The following is a 12,086-nucleotide window of genomic DNA, read 5'->3' as shown; positions in this document are numbered from 1 at the left end:
ACCTACACATTGCATTTGGGTATTATGTTTCTTAAGCCTTTTTTATTCTTTAACAGCTCTCACCTTCCTTTCATTTATTTAATATGTCATTAATGGAGAAACTGGGTTTTTTGGCCTTGTAGAATGTCTCACTTTTGAGATTTGGCTGATTGCTTCCTTTACGTGTCATTTAAATCGTTCCTTTATCTCCTGTATAATTTCTAAACAACAATGGTTTGTGTATTGCATTATGTTATTTATTATTTCTATCAGGCTACTTCATATAAATTACCAGCTATACTTAGACACTTGATGAGATGTAAGCTCAATGTTTTTTAGGAAAGAAGACTTCCTAGGTGATGCTGGAGTATCCAATGTCCTTCCTTTGTGAGATGTGTAATTTCTGATTGCCCACTTGTGAAGATTCTAAGACTGAATTTAGCTTAATTCCTCCATTATGGACTTCATTGACCTTTCGCTAACCTTGACTACGCATTAAAATCACCTGCGCAGATTTTAAAAATCACAGCGCCATGGCCACATTTATCACTTAAATCAGAATCACTGGGGCTAAGACATGGGCATTAGCATTTTTTAAAACCCCCAACTGATTCCAATGAACAGCCAAAATTGGTAACCTCAGACCTAATGATTTTAACATCTACTGATTTTTGGGGTTTTTTAGGTCTACTATTTCATTAGAATTTGTAAATTGATACTTTTTAGTTCTATCATTCCTTCTGCATTTATTAGCTACGAAACAGTGCCAATCACAAGCTTGCACTCAATAAAGAGGTATCAGTTGATTTGATCTGAAGTTCACATTTAATGAGTATTTTACGTTAAAGTTTTGTGGAATTTCTATTACAAAGATTTAAGTATTTACAAATCTATTTAGATAGCATTTTATAATCTCTATCAAATTGATGTTCATTTTTACAGATGATAGCTCTCTGGATCACGTCTAAAATTAAAATTTCCCTCATAACATCCCGCCTCTAAAATCTCAACTATAAGTGTATTGTTTATTAACTATGATATGTTGAATATTTCAGTCCCTCATACACTAAGACCACATGATGTAAAATATAAGGTTTTCTTGGGGGGGGGGAAACTTACATGAGAGACGTAGCAAGCGCACACAATCCGTCACTCTCAAAGAGAGGTGTACTTAGGCCAGTCATGGCTGGGCTAGACACACAGGGTTCCGAGAGAGATATCTCCCATTATACCTGATGTATTTGTAGAAAATGGGGAATAAGGGATTCTTAGGAACTATGTAACAATAAAAGGTTGATGTTTGAGGAAGTGGCCTAGTTAGAAAGAAAGCCTCTGGAACTTAGTAACTGGCACCTGTTGAGTTAAAACAGACCTGCTGGGCTATCTCTCTGCTAAACTACCAAAAGGGTGAAGTGGGCTTTCAGTGCCTTCCAGATTTGTCTCTTTTCACTAGCGTACATATATAAGATTACACCCATTGTAGTGCTTATTAGGTGCCAGGCAATTCAAACAACAATGCTGTGATCTTCCCTAATCAACCACACTTAGAAACTTTTAATCCTTTGATTGAAAGTTCTTTTTCCTCCAAGAGCCACTTGGTGGCTCATCTTTGGTAATGCTCATTCATTTGATGTGTATTCATTTATTCATCTGTTACTTCATTCACTTATTCAGTAACAGTTACATAGTAGAACTTTTCTGAGGCGTGATATGGGCTCCAGTTATGACCAAGGCATAGCACAAGTAGGTTATAATCTGAAAGATGAGGCAAACTTAATATACATAAAATCAAAAAGTCCCTTCCTCTGTCCTTTCTTTTCATCCTTCCCTAGCCTAGTCCATACTTCATTCTCCTCCCTCTTCAGCTAGCCCTCCTTCCTTTGTTTTCTTTTCCAAACCATGCTGCACACCCTTTTCAAATTACTTTCTCCAAAATACTGCTTTGTACTCTGTTCACAAACTCCAAACGGCTCCTTTTTGCCTGCTAAATGAAATCCAAACTTTTAAATTTAGTTCAGCATTCAAACCCCTTTTAGACCTGTTTGCTACCAACTTCTACCTCTCTCTTAAATTTCTCCCTTTGAACCCTTCTCCCCAAGTGAGTTTGTCTGCCAAGTCATCTGGGCTCATGACTTCCCCTCTATCTCTCTAAGTCTTTGAACTGGACATAGTCTGCATCTATGTCTCACTACCCCTACACTCCGAACCCATGAGCTTTCCCGACCTGTCCCATCCTGCCTTTGAACTGCTAAAGCACTTATTTTATTTATTTTTATTGTATATATTTAAGGTGTACAACATGTTTTGATACACACACAGTGAGATGATTACTACATTTAAAATTTTTATTTAAGCCATCAGTAAAGTACTAATTAATAGTACCTCTCATTTTATCATCATTATATACCATCTTATATTTCTAATAACCTTTTCATGTCTCACCTCCGCTACTAGAGTATAATCTCCTTGAGATCAGGAAGTGTCTTTTACTTTGTTTTCTCAATACTTTAGCCGTGCTCTGCAGACAGGAGGTGTTCAATAAAAGGGTGTTGATGAAGATGAGAATATTGGGAAACTCTCGGAATATGGTAGTGGCTAAAGCATTGTATCAACAAGGATATGGTTTTTCAATCACATGTCAGCTGGTTATTTTTCTCTCATCATCAAACTAGCCAAGTCTTTTTCTCCTTCTCTCTCTCTCTCTCTCTCTCTCTCTCTCTCTCTCTCTCTCCGTCTCCCTCCCTTCCTCCCTCTCCCCCACCATCTCTCTCTTCCTTTCTCCCTCTTCCTTTCTCCCTCTCTCCGTCTCTTTTTTCTCTCTCATTCCCTTCACAGCCAGACTTCCTAAATGAGTATTTGCTGCCTCCACTTTTTTACCTCCCATTCACTTCCTCAACCCACTACCATCTGGCATCTTCCACCACAAAACCAAAAATCTGCTGGCAGAGGTCACCTAGCACCTCATAGATGCCAACTCAGATGGACAGTTTCCAGTTCTTTTTGCATCTCATCTCCATAGCATTTGATGCTGTTTCCTCCTACCTCATTCAGGAAACTGTCCTTTACTTTGGGTTTTTAGACCACAGCTTTTTGCTACCTCTCTCTATTCCTTCTCTAGTTCCGTCATGGGCTTCTCTTTGCCAACCATCCCTTGAATGTTATTATAGAACAGGTTTCATCCTTGGCTGTCTTAATTTTGTTTCTCCCAGAAGCAAGCCCTGAGACACAAAGATTTACATGCAAATTATTTGCTGAAAAGATGATCCCAGTAGGAGAGTGAGGAAGTAAGACTGGGAAGGGAAGATAGCCAATAAAGGGTGTGATATCATGCCAGTTACCACCGTGGGCAACTGGAGAACAGTCCCACTGCAGAACACAAGCCTCAGAATTATCTTGCTTGTGGATCAAGAGAGCTGAAGTATTTATCCACCAATCCCATCAGTCATTGGTCAAAGGCTGCTCCTGAAAGTGGGATAGAGCTACATTAATTACCTGATACATCTAGCCTGCCCTCAGGCAGAGTCACACACCAATGACTGGAAGTCGGGCTGATGTGCATAGAATGTTATAACAACCCCTGTTCTCTCCTCAACTTAATCATCATCCCTGGGTTACTCTCATCAATGGTAATAAAATTAATAATGACAATAGCTAACATTTATGTACTAGGTCAAGTGTTTTACCTATATTAGCTCATTTAATCCCTACAACAGCCCTCAAGGTACTATTATCATTTCTATTTTATTGAGGAGGAAACTGGGAATCAGAGGGGCTAAACTAGCCGAAGTTGTAGCACTAGTGACTTGAGCTAACATATATATGCTGATGTCTCTGTACTTACAACCCATATTGTCCCTCTACGCTCTAGACCAGTCTGTCCATTTGCCAACTGGGTGTCCTTGCCAGCATTCTACTGGCATCTCAGATGCAACATGTTCAAAATGAACCTATCAGAAGGTCTGAAGAAACCTTGATACATTATAGTTATCTTTTTTCCTTTTTGCCAGCTTTTTGGGGTCTTCACTTTAAGAATAATTTTTATTTGGAAATTATTTTTTCTGGTAATAAGAGTAACTCATAAGGATTTTGGAAAATATGGAAAAGTATAAAGATTGCGATAACATTCCCCATAATTCCACCGTGCAGAATTGACACTGTAGGCATCTCCTTTCGCCTGATTGTCAATATATTTTTAAGATGCTTGAGAAAATACAGTGTGTACATGTGCATGCATATACATGAGTGTGTGTACAATTTTGCATCTTTTAACATAAGCATTTCCCCATGCCATTAAAAAAATTTATAAATCCATTTTAAAAGCTAGATAATGTTCCTGACATGTGGGTTACCAAAATTTGCTTAACCCTTCCCTTGTTATTGAACATTGGTATTGCTTCCTTTCTTTATTCTTATAACAGATGCTGAAGTCAATATCTCTATATCTAACTCTTTATCTGCATCTTAGATTCTTTCCAGAAGAGGAATCCCTTTTGGAAAGGACAATAACATTTTAAGGTTTTAATGTATCTTGCTTTCCAGAAAGGCTGTACCAATTCACACTCATACCAAGAGAATGCAATACTGTCATCCACCACACCCCTGCTGGCAATGAGTATTTTCATCCTTTTAGAAACTTGTTAAATCTATAAGAGAAATTTCACTTGTCAGTTCCATTTTCATTATCTTGATTTCCAGTGAGGGTAAATTTTTTTTCACCTATTTGTTGAGCATTTATCTTTCCTATTTGTAAACAACTATTCACACAGCTTACTGGTTCTTGTGGTATTTCTTGCTACTGCATTTAAAAATTACTGGCAAGTTTTTATTATATTTGTGGAAAAAATTCCCATCTTGCCATTTGTCCTTTCCATTTCTCATAATTTTTGACACGAAAGAGTTTAAATGCCTTATGAAGTCAAATCTAACTATTCTCTCATTGAGATTATTTCTGTTACATTTGAGCTTTGAAAGTATTTTCCTTTCCTGAGACCAGGTAAATATTCACCTATCTTTTCTTCTAATGTCCTATGATTTGTATTTCTGCATTACATTCTTTTCAATCCAGTAAAGTGTGACATGAAACTGATTTCCTCACTTCCCCAATTGCAGTCCCTGTTGGCCAATTTTTATTTAGTGAGTTGTCTCCGTTGCTATATATCTCCTTTTTTAATGGATCACAATGTTTTAATTATTGCAGCTTTGTTAATAGGTTTTAATATCTGTCAAAGTAACAGTACCCTAATTCTTTTTTATCCCAATGTTTTCTTATCTATTTTCATCTATTTGCTATTCCATAAGAACTTTAGAATCATTGTATCAAGTTGCAAAAAATAATTCCAATGTATACATTGTAATTACATAAAATTTAAATATTAATTAGGGAAGAATGAACATATAATGGTCTCTTGTTTTCCATCTCACACAGATCTTTGAACTTTTCTTTTTTTTTTTTTTTTGAAGGAAAATTTGTATTTAAATTATTTTTATGTACAGAAAACTCAACAGTGTACATTTAACCCAGCTTAGTGGCAAGTTCTTTAGCCTTTGCCTTTTCGAGCTTGGCGATACGAGCCACAGACTTGGGACCCAGGACATTGCCGCCCCAGTGACAGCGGATCTCATCGTATCTGTTGTTGTAATTGGTCCTGATAGCTTCCACCAGCTTAGCCAAAGCGCCTTTGTCTTCCGAGTTCACCTGTGTGAAGGCGACAGTGGTGCAGATCTTCCTGTGGACTAGACGGCCCAGTCTGGCCTTCCCCTTGATAATGCAGTAAGGGACCCCCATTTTACGACACAGGGCAGGCAAGAAGACAACCAGCTCGATGGGATCCACGTCATGTGCAATCACCACCAGCTGAGCCTTCTTGTTCTCCACCAAGGTGGTGACGGTGTTAACTCCCGCTCGAAGGACAGGTGGTCTCTTAGTGGGGACATCCCCTTTGCCAGCAGCTTTCTTCTTTGCCAGCAGCTTTCTTCTCGGCCCGGGCCAACAGCCTCTGCTTCCTCTCTTGCTTTGTCTCTGGTCTGTACTTGTGGGCCAGCTTAAGCAGCTGAGTAGCTGTTTGGTGGTCCAGGGCCTGGGTGAACTGGTTAATAGCAGGAGGCACTTTCAGCCGCTTATAGAGGATGGCTCTCTGCCGCTGCAACCTGATATAGCGAGGCCATTTCACAAAGCGGGTGAGGTCTCTTTTGGGCTGGATGTCCTGTCCAATGCCAAAATTCTTAGGTCTTTTCTCAAACAGGGGATTCACCACTTTCTTGGTCTCCTGCTTTTTCACGACAGCAGGGGCTGGAGCCACCTTCTTTCCCTTGGCCTTCTTTCCTTTCGGGCGGCGGGAGCTGAACTTTTCTTATTAAGATTATGTTAGTATTTATGTTCTTGTTCCTATTTCAAATTCGTTCTTTTGATCCATAATCTCTTCTGTCTGGTTATTTCTGTTATAGAGTAAATATACTTATTTTTGTACATTTTTTTACCCAGCCACTACTCTGAAATCTCATTAATTATAACAATTTTTGTTGATTCTTTTCTTCCTCTGTCTCATATCTGTTTATATTCCAGCCCTTCTGTTTTTGTTGTTTGGGGGTTTTGTTTGAGTTTTGGTTTTCCAGAACTTCTAAAACAATGTTAAATAATAAATCTTTTGGTGTATCACAATTAATTGCCTATTTGCTACCATTTTGAGATTAATACTGTTATTATTACTATGCCAGTTTTTCTTTCCTTTTATAAAACTACTTATAGTTTTATAAAGATGACTATTTATAGGTTTATAGAGATGGCTATTGAATTATCAACTTCCTTTCAGCATCTATTACAGTAATCATGTGATTTTTCTTATTTGTCATCCTGATATGATACATTATATTAATATATTTGCTAATATTATATTATTCTTATATCCCTGGGATGATGCCACTTGGCGAGTTATTCTTTTAATATTCTATTACATTTGATTTGATACTATATTATTTTATTGCATTATGTTCATACTGAGATTAGATCATAATTTTTGTTTTTGAGTTTTTTGTCAGGTTTTAGTACCACTTTAATGCTAACTTCATAAAAGAAGTTTGACAATAAAAGTGAATGGGAAGTTTTTGTCCTTTCATTCTCTTCTTGAACAGTTCATATGGCATAAAAATTATGTTTCTTAGTAGAAAGAAAGAACTCACCAGTAAAACTATATGGCATATATAAATTTTTGTTATAATTATGAATATAGATAACATGAATTGACAGGCTGTTTAGGAAGAAATTATTAATATTAACAATTAATAGTACATTTTATTAGTGTTGTGCTATATTTATGAAGTACTCTTATATCTGTTATCTCCAGTCATTCAAAAACATTTATTAAAAATGCCTTCATGAGCCAGATACTATGGTTGATGTTACAGAAAAAAAAGATGAATTAGATGTAGTCCTTGATTTTGAGGCATTCTTTAGCTAATTAAGATAGACATGTCAATCAATAAGCCTAGTGAAATGGGACAACTACTTTAATAGAGGTATGTTCACTCACATTATCCTCAGTCTACATATACTGGTATCATTACACCCATTATACTGGTGAGGTAATGTTCCAGGTCAGTGGATCCATATTTGAACACCTCCAATAACCAAAAATTCAGTGTCTCCTGAGGAAAACATATTTATCTTTAGACCAGTCTAATAGTTGGAGTATTATCTCTTCTGTCTTCTGGTAGCTTCTCAAACCATGATTCTAGCACTCAGAGTCTACAATAAGTCTAATTTCTTTTATGTGGGATGGTTCTTCATATTTCTGAAGACAGCTATAACCATACCCTACCCACATCATAAGTTCTTTATACCAAAACAAATATCTTCAGTTCTTTCAACCTGTCTTCATACAACACAGTCCTGAATAACCACCATCTTGGCCTCTTTTATTTGTATGTACTTCAGTTTATGTTGTTTTAGAATTCCACTCAGTACTCCACATACACTTTAACAAAAACTGGGTAGAGACGAAATATTACTTTTTTCGTGTGTGTGTGTGTGTGTGTGTGTGTGTGTGTGTGTATAACATTTATTAATGCGGTCCCAAATAAGCATGGTTTCTTTGGTGGTATGACTGTCAACTAACATTGAAGCTATTATTCACTGAAAAATATCAAGTTATTTTACACATATGGTTCTAAGTCATATTTCCTTCATCCTGAACTTGGACAGTTGTTTCTTGGTACTTATACCCAATACTTCCCATTTATCCTTGTTAAATTTAATTTTGGTAGTTAAAAACATTGATCATTTTAACATTTTTCTGGATCCTGAATCTGCTAATGATTAGCTAACACTTCTAGCTTCACAGAATGTACAGATTTTATTATCTTGGTCCTACTGACATGATAAGCATATGAAATACAAGAATATTAAGAAGTCAAGTGAATTTCAACAAAGATGCCAAGAACACAAGATGGGGAAAGGACAGTCTTTTCAATAAATGGCTTTGGGAAAACTAGATATCCATATGCAGAAGAATAAAATTGGACCCTTGTCTCACCATATACAAAAATCAACTCAGAATAGATTAAAGTCCTAAATGTAAAACCTGAAACTATAAAACTATTAGAAGTTGAGGAAAAGCTCTATACTCATCTTGGCAATGATTTTTTGGATATGACCCCAAAAGTACAAACAACAAAAGTAAAAATAGACAAATGGGATTACATCAAACTAACAAGCTTCTCTATACAAAGGAAATGATCAACAGAACGAAGAAACAACCTACAGAATGGGAGAAAACATTTGCCAGCCATACATCTGATACGTGGTTAATTTCCAAGATATATAAGGAGCTCAAGCAACTCAATAGCAAGAAAACAAATAACACAATTGCTATAAAGACACATGCACACGTATGTTTATTGCAGCACTATTCACAATAGCAAAGACTTGGAATCAACCCAAATGTCCATCAGTGACAGACTGGATTAAGAAAATATGGCACATATACACCATGGAATACTATGCAGCCATAAAAAAGGATGAGTTTGTGTCCTTTGTAGGGACATGGATGCAGCTGGAAACCATCGTTCTCAGCAAACTATCGCAAGAACAGAAAACCAAACACTGCATGTTCTCACTCATAGGTGGGAACTGAACAATGAGATCATTTGGACTCGGAAAGGGGAACATCACACACCGGGGCCTATCATGGGGAGGGGGGAGGGGGGAGGGGGGAGGGGGGAGGGATTGCACTGGGAGTTATACCTGATGTAAATGATGAGTTGATGGGTGCAGCACAGCAACATGGCACAAGTATACATATGTAACAAACCTGCACGTTATGCACATGTACCCTACAACTTAAAGTATAATAATAATAAATTAAAAATAAAAATAAAATAAAATAAAATAAAATAAAAATGGGCAAAGGACCCAAACAGATATTTTTCAAAAGAAAACATACAAATAGCCAACAGTTATATAAAAAATGCTCAATGTCATTAATCATCAGAGAAATGCAAATCAAAACCACAGTGAGAGATATCACCTCACAACTGTTAGAATGGCTATTATCAGAAAGACAAAAGACCACAATGTTTGATGAGGATGTGGAGAAAAGGAAACCCTTGCACGCTATTGATGGGAATGTAAATTAGTACAATCATTATGGAAGACAGTATAGAGATTCCTCAAAAAATTAAAAATAGAACTACCATGAGATCCAGCAGTCCTACTTCAGGAATTGAAGGAAATGAATCCCAAGGGACTGAAATCAGTATTTCAAAAAATGCCTGCACTCCCGTTTATTGCAGCACTATTCACAATAGCCAAGATACGGAATCAAAATAAGGATTCATCGCCGGGCGCGGTGGCTCAAGCCTGTAATTCCAGCACTTTGGGAGGCCGAGACGGGTGGATCACGAGGTCAGGAGATCGAGACCATCCTGGCTAACACGGTGAAACCCCGTCTCTACTAAAAAAAAAAAAATACAAAAAACTAGCCGGGCGAGGTGGCGGGCGCCTGTAGTCCCAGCTACTCCGGAGTCTGAGGCAGGAGAATGGCGTGAACCTGGGAGGCAGAGCTTGCAGTGAGCTGAGATCCGGCCACTGCAGTCCAGCCTGGGCGACAGAGCGAGACTCCGTCTCAAAAAAATAATAAATAAGGATTCATCAACGAATGAATGGATAAAGAAAATGTAGTGTATATATACAAAATGGAATACCATTCAGCCTTTTAAAAGAAGGAAATCCTGTCATTCTCAACAACATGGATGAATCTGGAGGACCCTGTGTTTAAATGAAATAAGCCAGGCGCAGAAAGACAAATACCACATAATCTCACTCATATGTGGAATCTAAAAAGTGAAACTCCTAGAAGCAGAAGTAGAGTAGTGGTTACCAGGGTCTGGGGAGGCGGTGGGGAAGTGGATTTGGGAGATGTTGGTCAACAATTACAAAATTTCAGTTAATGGAGATCATTATGTTAAGTGAAATAAGCCAGGCACAGAAAGACAAACATTGCGTGTTCTCACTTATTTGTGGGATCTAAAGATCAAATCAGTTTAACTCATGGACATAGAAAGTAGAAGGACAGTTACCAGAGGCTGGGAAGGGTATTGGGTGGGCTGAGGGGAGGTGGGGATGATTAATGGGTACAAAAAGTAGTAAGAATAAGATCTACTATTCGATAGCACAATGGGTGACTACAGTCAATAACTTAATTGTGCATTTTAAAATAATTTAAGGAGTGTAATTGAATTGTTTGTAACTCAAAGCATAAATGCTTGAGGGAATGGATACCCCATTCTCCATGATGTTATTATTACACATTGCATGTCTGTATAAAAACATTTCATGTACCCAGTAAATACATACACCTACTATGTACCCACAAAAATTAAAAATTAAAAAATTTTTTTAAAAGTCCTGAATAAAACCTTCCTCACTGTTTTAAAAAATTTCAGTTAAATAGGAAGAATAAGTTCATGAGATGTATCATACATCATGATGACTATAGTTAATAACAGTGTATTGTATTGAAAAATGCTGAGAGTAGATTTTAAGTGTTCTCACCACAAAAATGACAACTATGTGAGGTGATGTACATGTTAATTAGCTGGATTTAGCCATTCCACAATGTGCATATGTTTTAAAACATCCTCTTGTACCCAAGAAATATATACAATCTTATCTGTCAATTTTTTTAAAATTTAAATTAAAAAGAATACTGAGGACAGAGGCTGTAACATATCACCAGAAACTTCTTGTCATGTTGGCATTGATCCATTAATTAGCAGCCTCTGAGTACAGCCACAAAGTTACTTTATTATGATATTTTTTATATATATATAGAAAGAGTATGCATTATTACATATCATATATAATTTATATATATAATTCTTGCACTTGGTTCACATATTTCTATCTTGTTTACAGTTGCATATGAGACCCTGCTAAATGCCTTTGGCATTCAGATCATTGCCAACTAAGAAATTAAAACATACCTCTACACAAAATTTGTACATGAATGTTCACAACAGCTTTTTTCATAATACCTCCAAAATGAAAAACAACCTCCAGTGTCCATCAACAGGTGAATATATAAACAAAATATGTAGCCACCCAGTGAAATTTGACTCACAATAAAAGTAACACCCAACAGCATCGATGAATTTCAAAAACAATACGGTGAGTGATCGAAGCCAGATACAAAAATTTACATACTGTACCATCTTGTTTATATGAAATTCTAGAAAACTGAAACTAATCTGGAGTGACAGAAAGCAGATTACTCCTTGCCTAGGCCAGGAATGGGAGGAGGGTTGACTATAAAGGGGCACAAGGGAACATTCAGGGCTGATGGAAATGTTCTGTCTTGATCATGGTGATGGTTCATGGGTGTACACATTTGTCAAAATTCATCAGACTGTACATTTAAAATAGGTGCAGTTTATTTTATGTAAACTACACTTCCATAAAGTCGACTTAAAAAGATAATACTGCTTATTGCATTCCCTGGTTTATCATAATAATGCAATAACCTGATTAAATAAATAAATTAGTCTTACTCGACTTGTTCTTCATGAATTCCTGCAGGTCCTAGGGACTCTTACATTGTTTTCTAAGTATTCAT

At 36.8% G+C, this 12,086-nt stretch overlaps 1 pseudogene; it reads right to left on the bottom strand.

The window, feature by feature from the left end:
• Positions 1 to 5,451: 5,451 nt before the first annotated feature.
• Positions 5,452 to 12,086, bottom strand: part of LOC697178 (large ribosomal subunit protein eL8 pseudogene) — a 92,674-nt pseudogene continuing 86,039 nt past the window's right edge.

This window comes from Macaca mulatta, chromosome X, assembly GCF_049350105.2.
Source record: "Macaca mulatta isolate MMU2019108-1 chromosome X, T2T-MMU8v2.0, whole genome shotgun sequence".
Taxonomy (NCBI): domain Eukaryota; kingdom Metazoa; phylum Chordata; class Mammalia; order Primates; family Cercopithecidae; genus Macaca; species Macaca mulatta.
This window is presented reverse-complemented; position numbering and strand designations above follow the sequence as displayed.